Consider the following 9,200-nt stretch of genomic DNA (forward strand, 5'->3'; position numbering starts at 1 on the left):
TTAATTTATTTTTTATTGGTTAAGGTATTACACAGGGTATTACATATGTGTCCTTTTCCCCCCCCCGCCCTTGACAATCCCCTGGCCTCCCCTACCCCCCAGTGTCTTATGTCCATTGGTTATGCTCATATGCATGCACACAAGTCCTTCGGTTGATCTCTTACCCCCCTCCCTCCTGCCCCCCATCCCTCCCCGGCCTTCCCGCTGCAGTTTGACAATCTGTCTGAGGCAGCGCTGCCTCTGTATCTTGAAAGAAAAATATAAAAGAACGAAAGGACAGCTGAAGGACTGAGGAAGAAATCACTAAGAAATTGTTAAAAAGTAATATGAAGTGATATGAAAAGACAGCAAATAAAGTTTCCGAACACGGACTGGAGACCTGGAACGCATGGCTATGTCACAGCGCACGGGCCCGGGGCCCCAGGAAACGCACACGCTCAGTACCAGCTCCCCCTCCAGCGCCCCCTGTGGGCCGTGTCCCAGGCGGAGCCAGGGCGGGCAGAGGGTTTTCCATTCGCTTTGGTCTCACTGGCTCTTCCTGCTGTTTTCTTGCTCCCGTTTCTGCTCCGGGCGCGGCCTCGCCTGCTTTTCCAGGTGAAAGGCCTCCGGCCGGTCCCACCCGAGCTCTCGGGTCCGGCGGGCTGTGCGTTGTTCTCATTCGTTTCCGCCTTCTCTCCTCTCCCCGGACGCGTCCTCTGGGCCCCGCTGGCCATGTCGGGTCTGCTGTTGAACTGCCACTGTTTGAGAATTTCCCAAATTTCCTGATTTCTGTGGACGGTGATTCCACCTCCGGAGCAGCCGCCCCTCCACCGCCACCCGCCCCGCCCGGCTGGGGAGACGCGGGTTTTCCTTAGAACAAGACGCGGTGCTGCCCTCTGCTGGGAACTCTCATAAAAACCCGACCTTTGCCACATTTACGGGCGGGCGAAACCATCGTCAAAATATCTCTACTAATAAAAGGGTGATATGCTAATTAGACCAGGAGACCTTCCGGGAGACCTTCCAGACGTCCGTCCGGACAAAGCCATGGTGGCAGCGCCGAGGCAGAGGCGGTTAGGGGCGATCAGGCCAGGAGGGGAGGGCAGTTGGAGGTGATCAGGCCGGTGGGGGTGGGGGAGCATTTGGGGGTGATCAGGCCGGCAGGGGGGGCCAGTTGGGGGCAAGCAGGCCAGCAAGGGGGGAAGTTGGGGGTGATCAGCCTGGCGGGGGGGGGGGGCAGTTGGGGGTGAGCAGACCAGCAGGGGGGCAGTTGGGGGCGAGCAGGCCAGCAGGCAGAATGGTTAGGGGCGACCTGGCAGGCAGGTAGGTGAGCAGTTAGGAGCCAGCGGTCCCGGATTGCGAGAGGGATGTCCCAGATTGGAGAGGGATGTCCCAGATTGGAGAGGGATGTCCTAGGTTGGAGAGGGATGTCCCAGGTTGGAGAGGGTGCAGGCCGGGCTGAGGGACATCGCCCCCCTCCCTGCATGAATTTCATTCACCGGCCACTATTATTAGAATAAAGCCCTGGCCAGGGTGGCTCAGAGGATAGAGCGTTGGCCTGTGGACTGAAGGGTCCCGGTTCAGTTCTGGTCAGGGCACATGCCTGGGTTGCGGGTTCGATTCCCCAGTGTGGGGCGTGCAGAAGGCAGCTGACCAATGATTCTCTCTCATCACGGATGTTTCTCTCTTTCTCTCCCTCTCCCTTGCTCTCTGAAATCAATAAGGGAAATTATAAGTAAATAAATATTTCTGACATTAAAAAAGTTTTTTACGTTTATTACTGTACACATGCAATAAGATATTTAATTTTAACAGCTTTGCATGAGATTTATTTTTGTTACAGAGCTTTTGGAGTTATTTGACTGTATGTGGCAATTTGCTTTTAATGCTGGCGATGGCAGCTGATTCATCTACCGCTCTGCCATCTTCATAACATTTTATTCAAACCTTTTCTTTATCGTGGCTGGTATGACCGTAGGTGGGTGGATTATTATGTGGAAAGAGTTCCAATTACTTCATGTCCTCGCCAGCACTTAACTCTCTCTCTCTTTATGACCAGTAGCCATCCCAATGGGCGGAGGGGACAGCGCTGGTGCTGGCTTTGTCCGTTTCCCGAGTGACCAGCCACACCGCGCTTCTGTTCCGGCTCCTGGCGGTTGGCATCTCTTTGGAGAAATGCCGCGCTTTTGCCCGTCACTAACTCAGGCTCTTTGGTTGTTGAATCTCAGCGAGCAGAGCACAGCCCCTGCTGGAAGGCATGCTGGGTACTTGCACCGTGAAACGAACTTCCGCTGACACCCGGTAGAGACAGGAGCCGAGACACCTTTGGGGCCTGGAGCCCGGGGACAGACACCCCGTGGCCAGGCCTCCCCGGGGGCCTCCTGCACTCGGCCGGAGGCTGCAGGTGAATGAGGGCAGCCCCTCTGCCTGGCCGGAGAGCTGTCGCTGACCCCCCTCTTCACCCGCCCAGCAGCCCGGTGCCCGCAGAGCAGCTGGTTCCAGGGTGGGGGCTGCTGGGAGCTGAGGTCGACCGAATGGGGGGTCAGCTGGAGTCAGGCGAGGCTCCGGGCAAACAGGGAGGCCCACCTGCTGGTCCTGGACCTGGAGGGCACACGAGATGAGGGTGAGAGCTCCGGGGCAGGACCCAGAGCTGTGGACACTGGGCACGTCAGTGCCACCAAAGAGGCACCACCCACGGGCGGCAGACCGACTCCGAGAGACCCTCGGGGGATGGGTGTGGGGCCAAGTGGGTGTGGAAGCTGCTCCAGCCCACGGGCTCCCCGCCCGGGGCCGGGCCCGTGGCCACAGTGAGCACGGAACCCACGGGGCCGGGGCTTTATGCCAGGGGACTGCACAGCCTGTTCCCTGAGCCATGGACGCCCATGTGTCCCGGGGGCTCCGGCCCCCACCGGCCAGCACTCGTGTGTTCCTGGCCGGGGTCAGCTGTTCTGACAATAAAATCTGTAATATTAAGTTATCAACCGGGGACTTTACAGAACCAGGCAAATAAATAGCAGGCAAAACGCCCTTGGAGCCCCGGCCGGTGCGGCTCAGTGGACAGAGCATCGGCCTGCGGACCCAAAGGTCCCGGGCTCGATTCCGGTCGAGGGCACGCACCTCGGTTGCTGGCTCCTCCCCAGCCCGGGCCCTGGTCGGGCTCATGCAGGAGCCAACCCATCCATGTGTTTCTCTCGCATCGATGCTTCCCTCTGTCTTTCCCTCTCCCTTCCTCTCTCTCTAAAATCAGTGGGAAAATATCCTCAGATGAGGATTATCACAATGAAAACAACACAACGCCCTTGGAACTCCCCCGCCCGCGGCTCCCGAGCAGATCGCCCTCCCGGCCGCTCCCTAAATGACTCCTTTGTTCAGCTGGCCGCCCGGCCCTGTTTCCCGTCAGGGCCCCCCCGCCAGCAGACAGTGTTTCCATGCCTTTCATGGCTGCGCTCACGGTGTTAACACGAGCACTTAACAAGCCCAGAGCCAATCAGACCCTCCGGCCTCGCCCAGCCGGTGTGGCTCAGTGGGTAGAGCGTCGGCCTGCGGACCGCAGGGTCCGGGGTCCGATTCCGGTCAAGGGCACGCACCTCGGTTGGTTGCAGGCTCCTCCCCGGCCCAGGCCCTGGTCAGGGCGCGTGCAGGAGGCAACTCATCGAGGGGTTTCCCTCTCCCTTCCACTCTCTCTAAAAGATCAATGGAAAAATATCCTCGGTGAGGATTAAAAAATCATAATAATGAAAAAGTCTCCGTCCTCCGCCGGGAAAACACGAAGGCATGGAATGCCGTGACTCAGGTCGCCCGGCGCTTTCCTGGCCACTCAGGCCCGCGTCTTGCTGTCGCCTTTGCTTCCCGTTTCATCTCGGCGTCCGCGGACCCGGCGTGTGCCTCGCACGGGGTGGCGGGGACGTGGGCTCCGCGATGACCTCCCTACGTGACCTCCGTCCAAGCACTGGCCACGGGGCCTGGTGCCCACGGGGACGGCGTTCTCGGGACGGAACCGGTTTGTGAAAATGCTGGGCCGTGGGGGTTGCTTGTAAATGAGTGTCGACTTAGGTTTATACCCGGAAACCATGGCCTCCGCAAGTTCCACCTCCCCCCCCCCCAGCGCCGCCCGCCCCCCAGGGAGCCAGGGATCTGCTTTCGGCCCCTGCTTTCCAGAATTTTAGGTAAATGGGCCCGACAGAACCTGCTTTTTAAATCCGGTTCTTTCACTCACTCTTCTGAGATCCGTCAGCGTTGCTGCGAGCACACAGCTCCTCCTCCGTCGCTCAGTCGGTTCCGCTGCCCGTTTCTCTGTCCCCCCCCCCCCCCCCCCCGCCCCGCATGACTGTGCCCCTCTGTCACCCGCCAGCGCGGGATGTGGGGTTGCTCTCCAGTCACAGGCTCTTACACTCGCCGCTGCGAGAGCCGTCGCTAGAGGGCCCCCTGCCGTGTCTCCTGCCGTGTCCCCCGAGGGCTCGTCCCGGGCCGCTGCCAACGTCTTGTCTAAAGTGACCTGGGACGCGGTCAGTCCTTCTCGCGTCAGGTGTCCAGTGGGTGTGCCCTGCTCTCTCACTGGGGGTTTTTAAAAAGTAACATTTTTAAAATATACTTTTATTGACGTCAGAGAGGAAGGGAGAGGGAGAGAGAGAAACATCCATGATGGGAGAGAATCATGGACCGGCTGCCTCCTGCACGCTCCCCACTGGGGATGGAGCCCCCAACCTGGGCGTGTGCCCCGACCGGGAATCAAACCCTGACCTCCTGGTTCGTCGGTCACGCTCCACCCCTGAGCCCCCCGGCCGGGCCCCGTGCGGCTTCGATCGGTTTCCCTGCTGACGCGTGAATCTGAGCGTCTTCCCACGTGCTGCGGGCGCACCGGCCACGCGTCTCCCCTGCGGAGCGTCTGTTCAGAACGTCCCCCCGTTTCACACTGAGCCGTTTTCTGTTACTGGGGGTTGAGAGTTATTTGCATCGTCTGGGTACGAGTTTGCTCATTTTACTCGTTATGTGGTTTCCAAGTATCGTTGCCCCGTCGGTGGCTTGCTTTTTTGAGGGTTTTTTTTAATCCTCAGTGTTTTTTGAAGAGCATAAGTTCTTAACCTCCATGGGGTCTAGCTTAGCAATAGTCTCTTCTGCGGCCCATGCGTTTGGTATTGTGTTTAACCTAAAATTATAAAGATTTTTCTCATGTTTTCTTTGAGATGTTTTCTGAGTTTCAGATGACGATTATAGTCACACCGAGTTCCTTTTTCTTTCTCTTTCCCCTCAAAAGTCATATGTTGACTTTAGAGAGAGAAAAACATCTGTCTGCTGCTCCACCTCCCGGCATCGTCGGCCGGCCCTGACTGGGGCTCGAACCCGACGCGTGGTGTATGGGGACGACGCTCCACCCGCCTGAGCGGCCTGGTCAAGGCCTCCCCATTAACGTTAGATCAGCTTGTCAATTTCTAAAAAAAACCCAAACCTGCTGGGGTTTTGATTGAGTTGCATTGAAGCTATCGTTCGATTTGGGGAGAGTATCTCGACCGAACTGAGTTTTCTGACCCGTGAACAAGGTCGCGGTCTCTCCACTGATTTGATTTTTCCCCCTTTTTAACGTTAAATTTTTGGGGTGACATCGGTTAGTATGATCACACATTTGGGGTGTGGGCCCACTGATCTAATTGCGGTGTTTAATATCCCCCCGCCATGCTCTGGCCTCGGTGCTCAAGTCCTGCACAGTTTTGTCAGATTGTCCGTAAGTACTTCATATTTCTGAGGCTCTTTAAAAATGACCTTTGAAATGTCAGTTTCTGATTGTTCGCTGTTGCAATGTAGTACAATGGCCTTTTGTATCTTTTTTTTTTTTTTTATTGATTTTTTTACAGAGAGGAAGGGAGAGGGATAGAGAGTTAGAAACATCGATGAGAGAGAAACATCGATCAGCCGCCTCCTGCACACTCCGTACTGGGGATGTGCCTGCAACCAAGGTACATGTCCTTGACCAGAATCGAACCTGGGACCTTTCAGTCTGCAGGCTGACGCTCCATCCACTGAGCCAAACCGGTCAAGGCGCCTTTTGTATCTTGATCTTGTGTCCCACAATCTCGCTAACCTCATTTGGCCGGTCTACCAGCTTTTTTGTAGAATCTGTTAGGTTTTTCTACACAGATGGTCATGTCCTTGGTGAATAAAGACAATTAACTTCTTCCTTTCCAAGATGGAAGCATTTTACTCTTATTACTAGAGGCCTGGTGCACAAAATTCATGCAGGGGGAGGGGTCCCTCAGCCCAGCCTGCACCCTCTCATAATCTGGGACCCCTTGGGGGATGTCCGCCTGCCGGCTTAGGCCCGATGTCCCCAGGGATTGGGCCTAAGCCAGCAGTCACACATCCCTCTCACAATCCGGGTCCCTTGCTCCTTACCGCCCGCCTGCTCGCTCCTTACCACTTGGCTCACTGCTCCTTAGCTCTGTCGCGGAGGCAGGAGAGGCTCCCGCCATTGCTGCTGTGCTCGCCAGCCGTGAGCCCAGCTTCTGGCTGAGCAGTGCTCTCCCCATGGGACCGCACTGACCACCAGGAGGCAGCTCCTGTGTTGAGCATCTGCCCCCTGGTGGTCAGTGTGCAGCATAGCAACCGGTCATGGTGGTTGTTCCACCGTAACAGTTGCTTAGGCAGACACCCCTCTCACAATCTGGGACCGCTGGCTCCTAACCACTCACCTGCCTGCCTGCCTGATCACCCCTAACTTCTCTGCCTGCCTTCCTGGTCACCCCTAACTGCCCTCCCTTGCTGTCCAGATCTCACCCCCAACTGCTCTCCCCTGCTGGCCTGATCACCCCTAACTGCCCTCCTCTGCAGGCCAATTTGGTCCTGATTGGTCAGTTTCTATGCCAGTCAGCATCAAAAGCTCCGCCTCCTAGGCAGCCATTGGCTCCTCACAGATGACCCAGATTTGGTTCTGATTGGTCAGTTCCTATGCCAGTCAGCGTCTCTGGGCCTATCAATGGGGCCTGATCAGGAAGGCGGGGCTGATCAGCAGCCAGAGTGGAGGCCTGGAGAGAAATGGAGGCGACTGTTGGCCAGGCCGGGAGAGAAAGAGCAGCAAGTTCTGATCAACGGCTGCCCCAGAGGCTACGGATGAGACCCTGCCTCTCTCTGCAGGCCTCTCTCCAGGCCTGACCCGCAGCCCCCTAGGCAGTCAGTGCTGGGTCGCCACGGCAACCCAGGACTGACTTCTGGTCTGTGGAGCCTTCGGTCTTAATCGGTCATTATGACCCTGGCTCTTTATATAGATCACTTTTTACCCTTATGGACACTGGCTATAACTTCTGATACAATGGTTCCCTTTCTGCGACCTTCGGGTCTTTAATCATTAAAGATGCTATTGGCTGTAGGTTTTTTCATAAATGCCCTTTATCAAGTTAGTTCCCTTCGCTTCAATTTTCTGGGAAGTTTGTGTAGAATTGGTACTATTTTTTCCTTATGTATTTGGTAGAATTCCCCAGTGAAATCATCTGGGCCTGGTGCTTGTTTTGTGGGAAGGATTTTAAACGACAAATTCTTCTGTCATAGATACAGGGCTGTTCAGGTCGCCCGGGTCTTTCTGGGTGAGATCTGGCCGTCTTTGTTTTGTAAGAAATGTGTCTTTTTCATCTCGGTTGTCGAGTTTATTGACAGAAAGTTGTTCATAACATTCCGTTTATCTTTACCACCTGTGCTGCTGTCTCGCCCCTCCTTCCTGATATTGGTGGTTTTCAACTTCTCTTTTCTGTTTCACTAGGTTTACTAATGTTATTGCCGCAAAACCCAGCGGTCAGTTTCCTTGGTTCCCCTCTATTCCTGTTTTGTTTTCCATTTCATTGATTCCTGCTCTGATCTTCCTAATCCCCATTCTCTTACTTTGAGCTTTCTCTTCTTTTTCTAGTTTCTTAAGGTAGCAGCTGAGGTCAATGCTTCAAGACCTCCTGTCTCCTTTTCTAACAAAGGCACTTAATGCTACGAATTTCTCCCTAAGTACTGCTTTAGCTGCATCTCTCAAACTTGAATATCTTAAAAATTTTTATTCAGTTCGAAATACTAATTCCCCCAATTATTTAGAAGCTATTATTTAGTTTACTAATATTTGGGGAATTTCCGTATTTTTTTTTCTCTTCACTTCTAAATTAATTTCATTGTATCAGACAACATGCTGTCAATGTCTGAATCCTTTCAAACCTGTCGAGTCTAATTTTATGGCCCAGAACATATGTTAACAAGTGTTCCATGTGCACTGGAAAGAACATGTTCTGCTAACACGGTGGAGTGTTCTGTGATGTCCATGAGGCCAGGCTGCTTGCAGTGTCGCTCAAGACCCCAATACCTCACTGGTTTCACGTCTCTTGGTTCCGATAGGCACTGAGGATGGGGCCCTGCAGCCTGTAATTGTGGATTTGTCCATCCCCTTGAGTGCTATGGCCTTGGGCCTTGTGTATTGTGAAGCCCTGGGTCATCTGTGTGGACAGGAGCGGGGCCCTCGGCCGGGCTCATGTGGACTCAGTCACCTGGGGAAATGGTCTGGCTGGTTGGTCAGAACCTGAGGGGCAGGACTGCACTGCCTGGAGAGGGTTGCAGGGTGGACACGGAGTTTTCGCTCATGTCCCATGCCCACATGCACTGGCAGCACTGAGCCACCCACGGCCGATGACTTGAACCCGGGCACGACCAGGGCAGCCCAGGTGCACGGGCTGACTGCACAGCTCCCTCTCCCAGCCCAGCCCATCAGCCTTCCAGGGGCCCCAGAGACACCCCGACCAGCAGCTCAGCGGGAAATTGAGTGCTCCAGGCTCGATGCCTCAGTCTACAGTGTGGGTTCCTGCAAAACAGACCCGCTCACAGCGAGGGGTGCAGCATGGGGCCTGGGACCACGGGACGCCTTGCCCAGCAGCAGCTGGCAGAAGGCTGGGCGGCTCTTAAAAAGGGGGCGTCCCGTAGGACCACAGCACTGTCTCTTAGGCCGTGGGTGCTACCCTGAGTCGTGGCTCTAGGAGACAGGAACCAGGGAGTGGGAGGTGAGCGGCCCGACACTAGGACCCCTGTGCACACGGGACAGGGGTTTCTTGCCCCTGTGACCTTGGGCTGTCGGAACACAGCCATCCTGCCCGGCCGTGCGGCTCAGCAGTTGAGTGTCAACCCAGGAACCAAGTGGTCACGGTTCGGTTCCCGGTCGGGGCACGGGCCAGGGTTGCGGGCTCGGTCCCCAGTGTGGGGCGTGCAGGAGG

At 55.7% G+C, this 9,200-nt stretch overlaps 1 protein-coding gene across 2 annotated transcripts in view; it reads left to right on the forward strand.

Moving 5' to 3' along the window:
- Window positions 1-9,200, forward strand: part of GPAA1 (glycosylphosphatidylinositol anchor attachment 1) — a 139,664-nt gene that overhangs the window by 9,800 nt on the left and 120,664 nt on the right. The gene's annotated exons all lie outside the window — the stretch shown is intronic.

This window comes from Myotis daubentonii, chromosome 17, assembly GCF_963259705.1.
Source record: "Myotis daubentonii chromosome 17, mMyoDau2.1, whole genome shotgun sequence".
Classification (NCBI taxonomy): Eukaryota; Metazoa; Chordata; class Mammalia; order Chiroptera; family Vespertilionidae; genus Myotis; species Myotis daubentonii.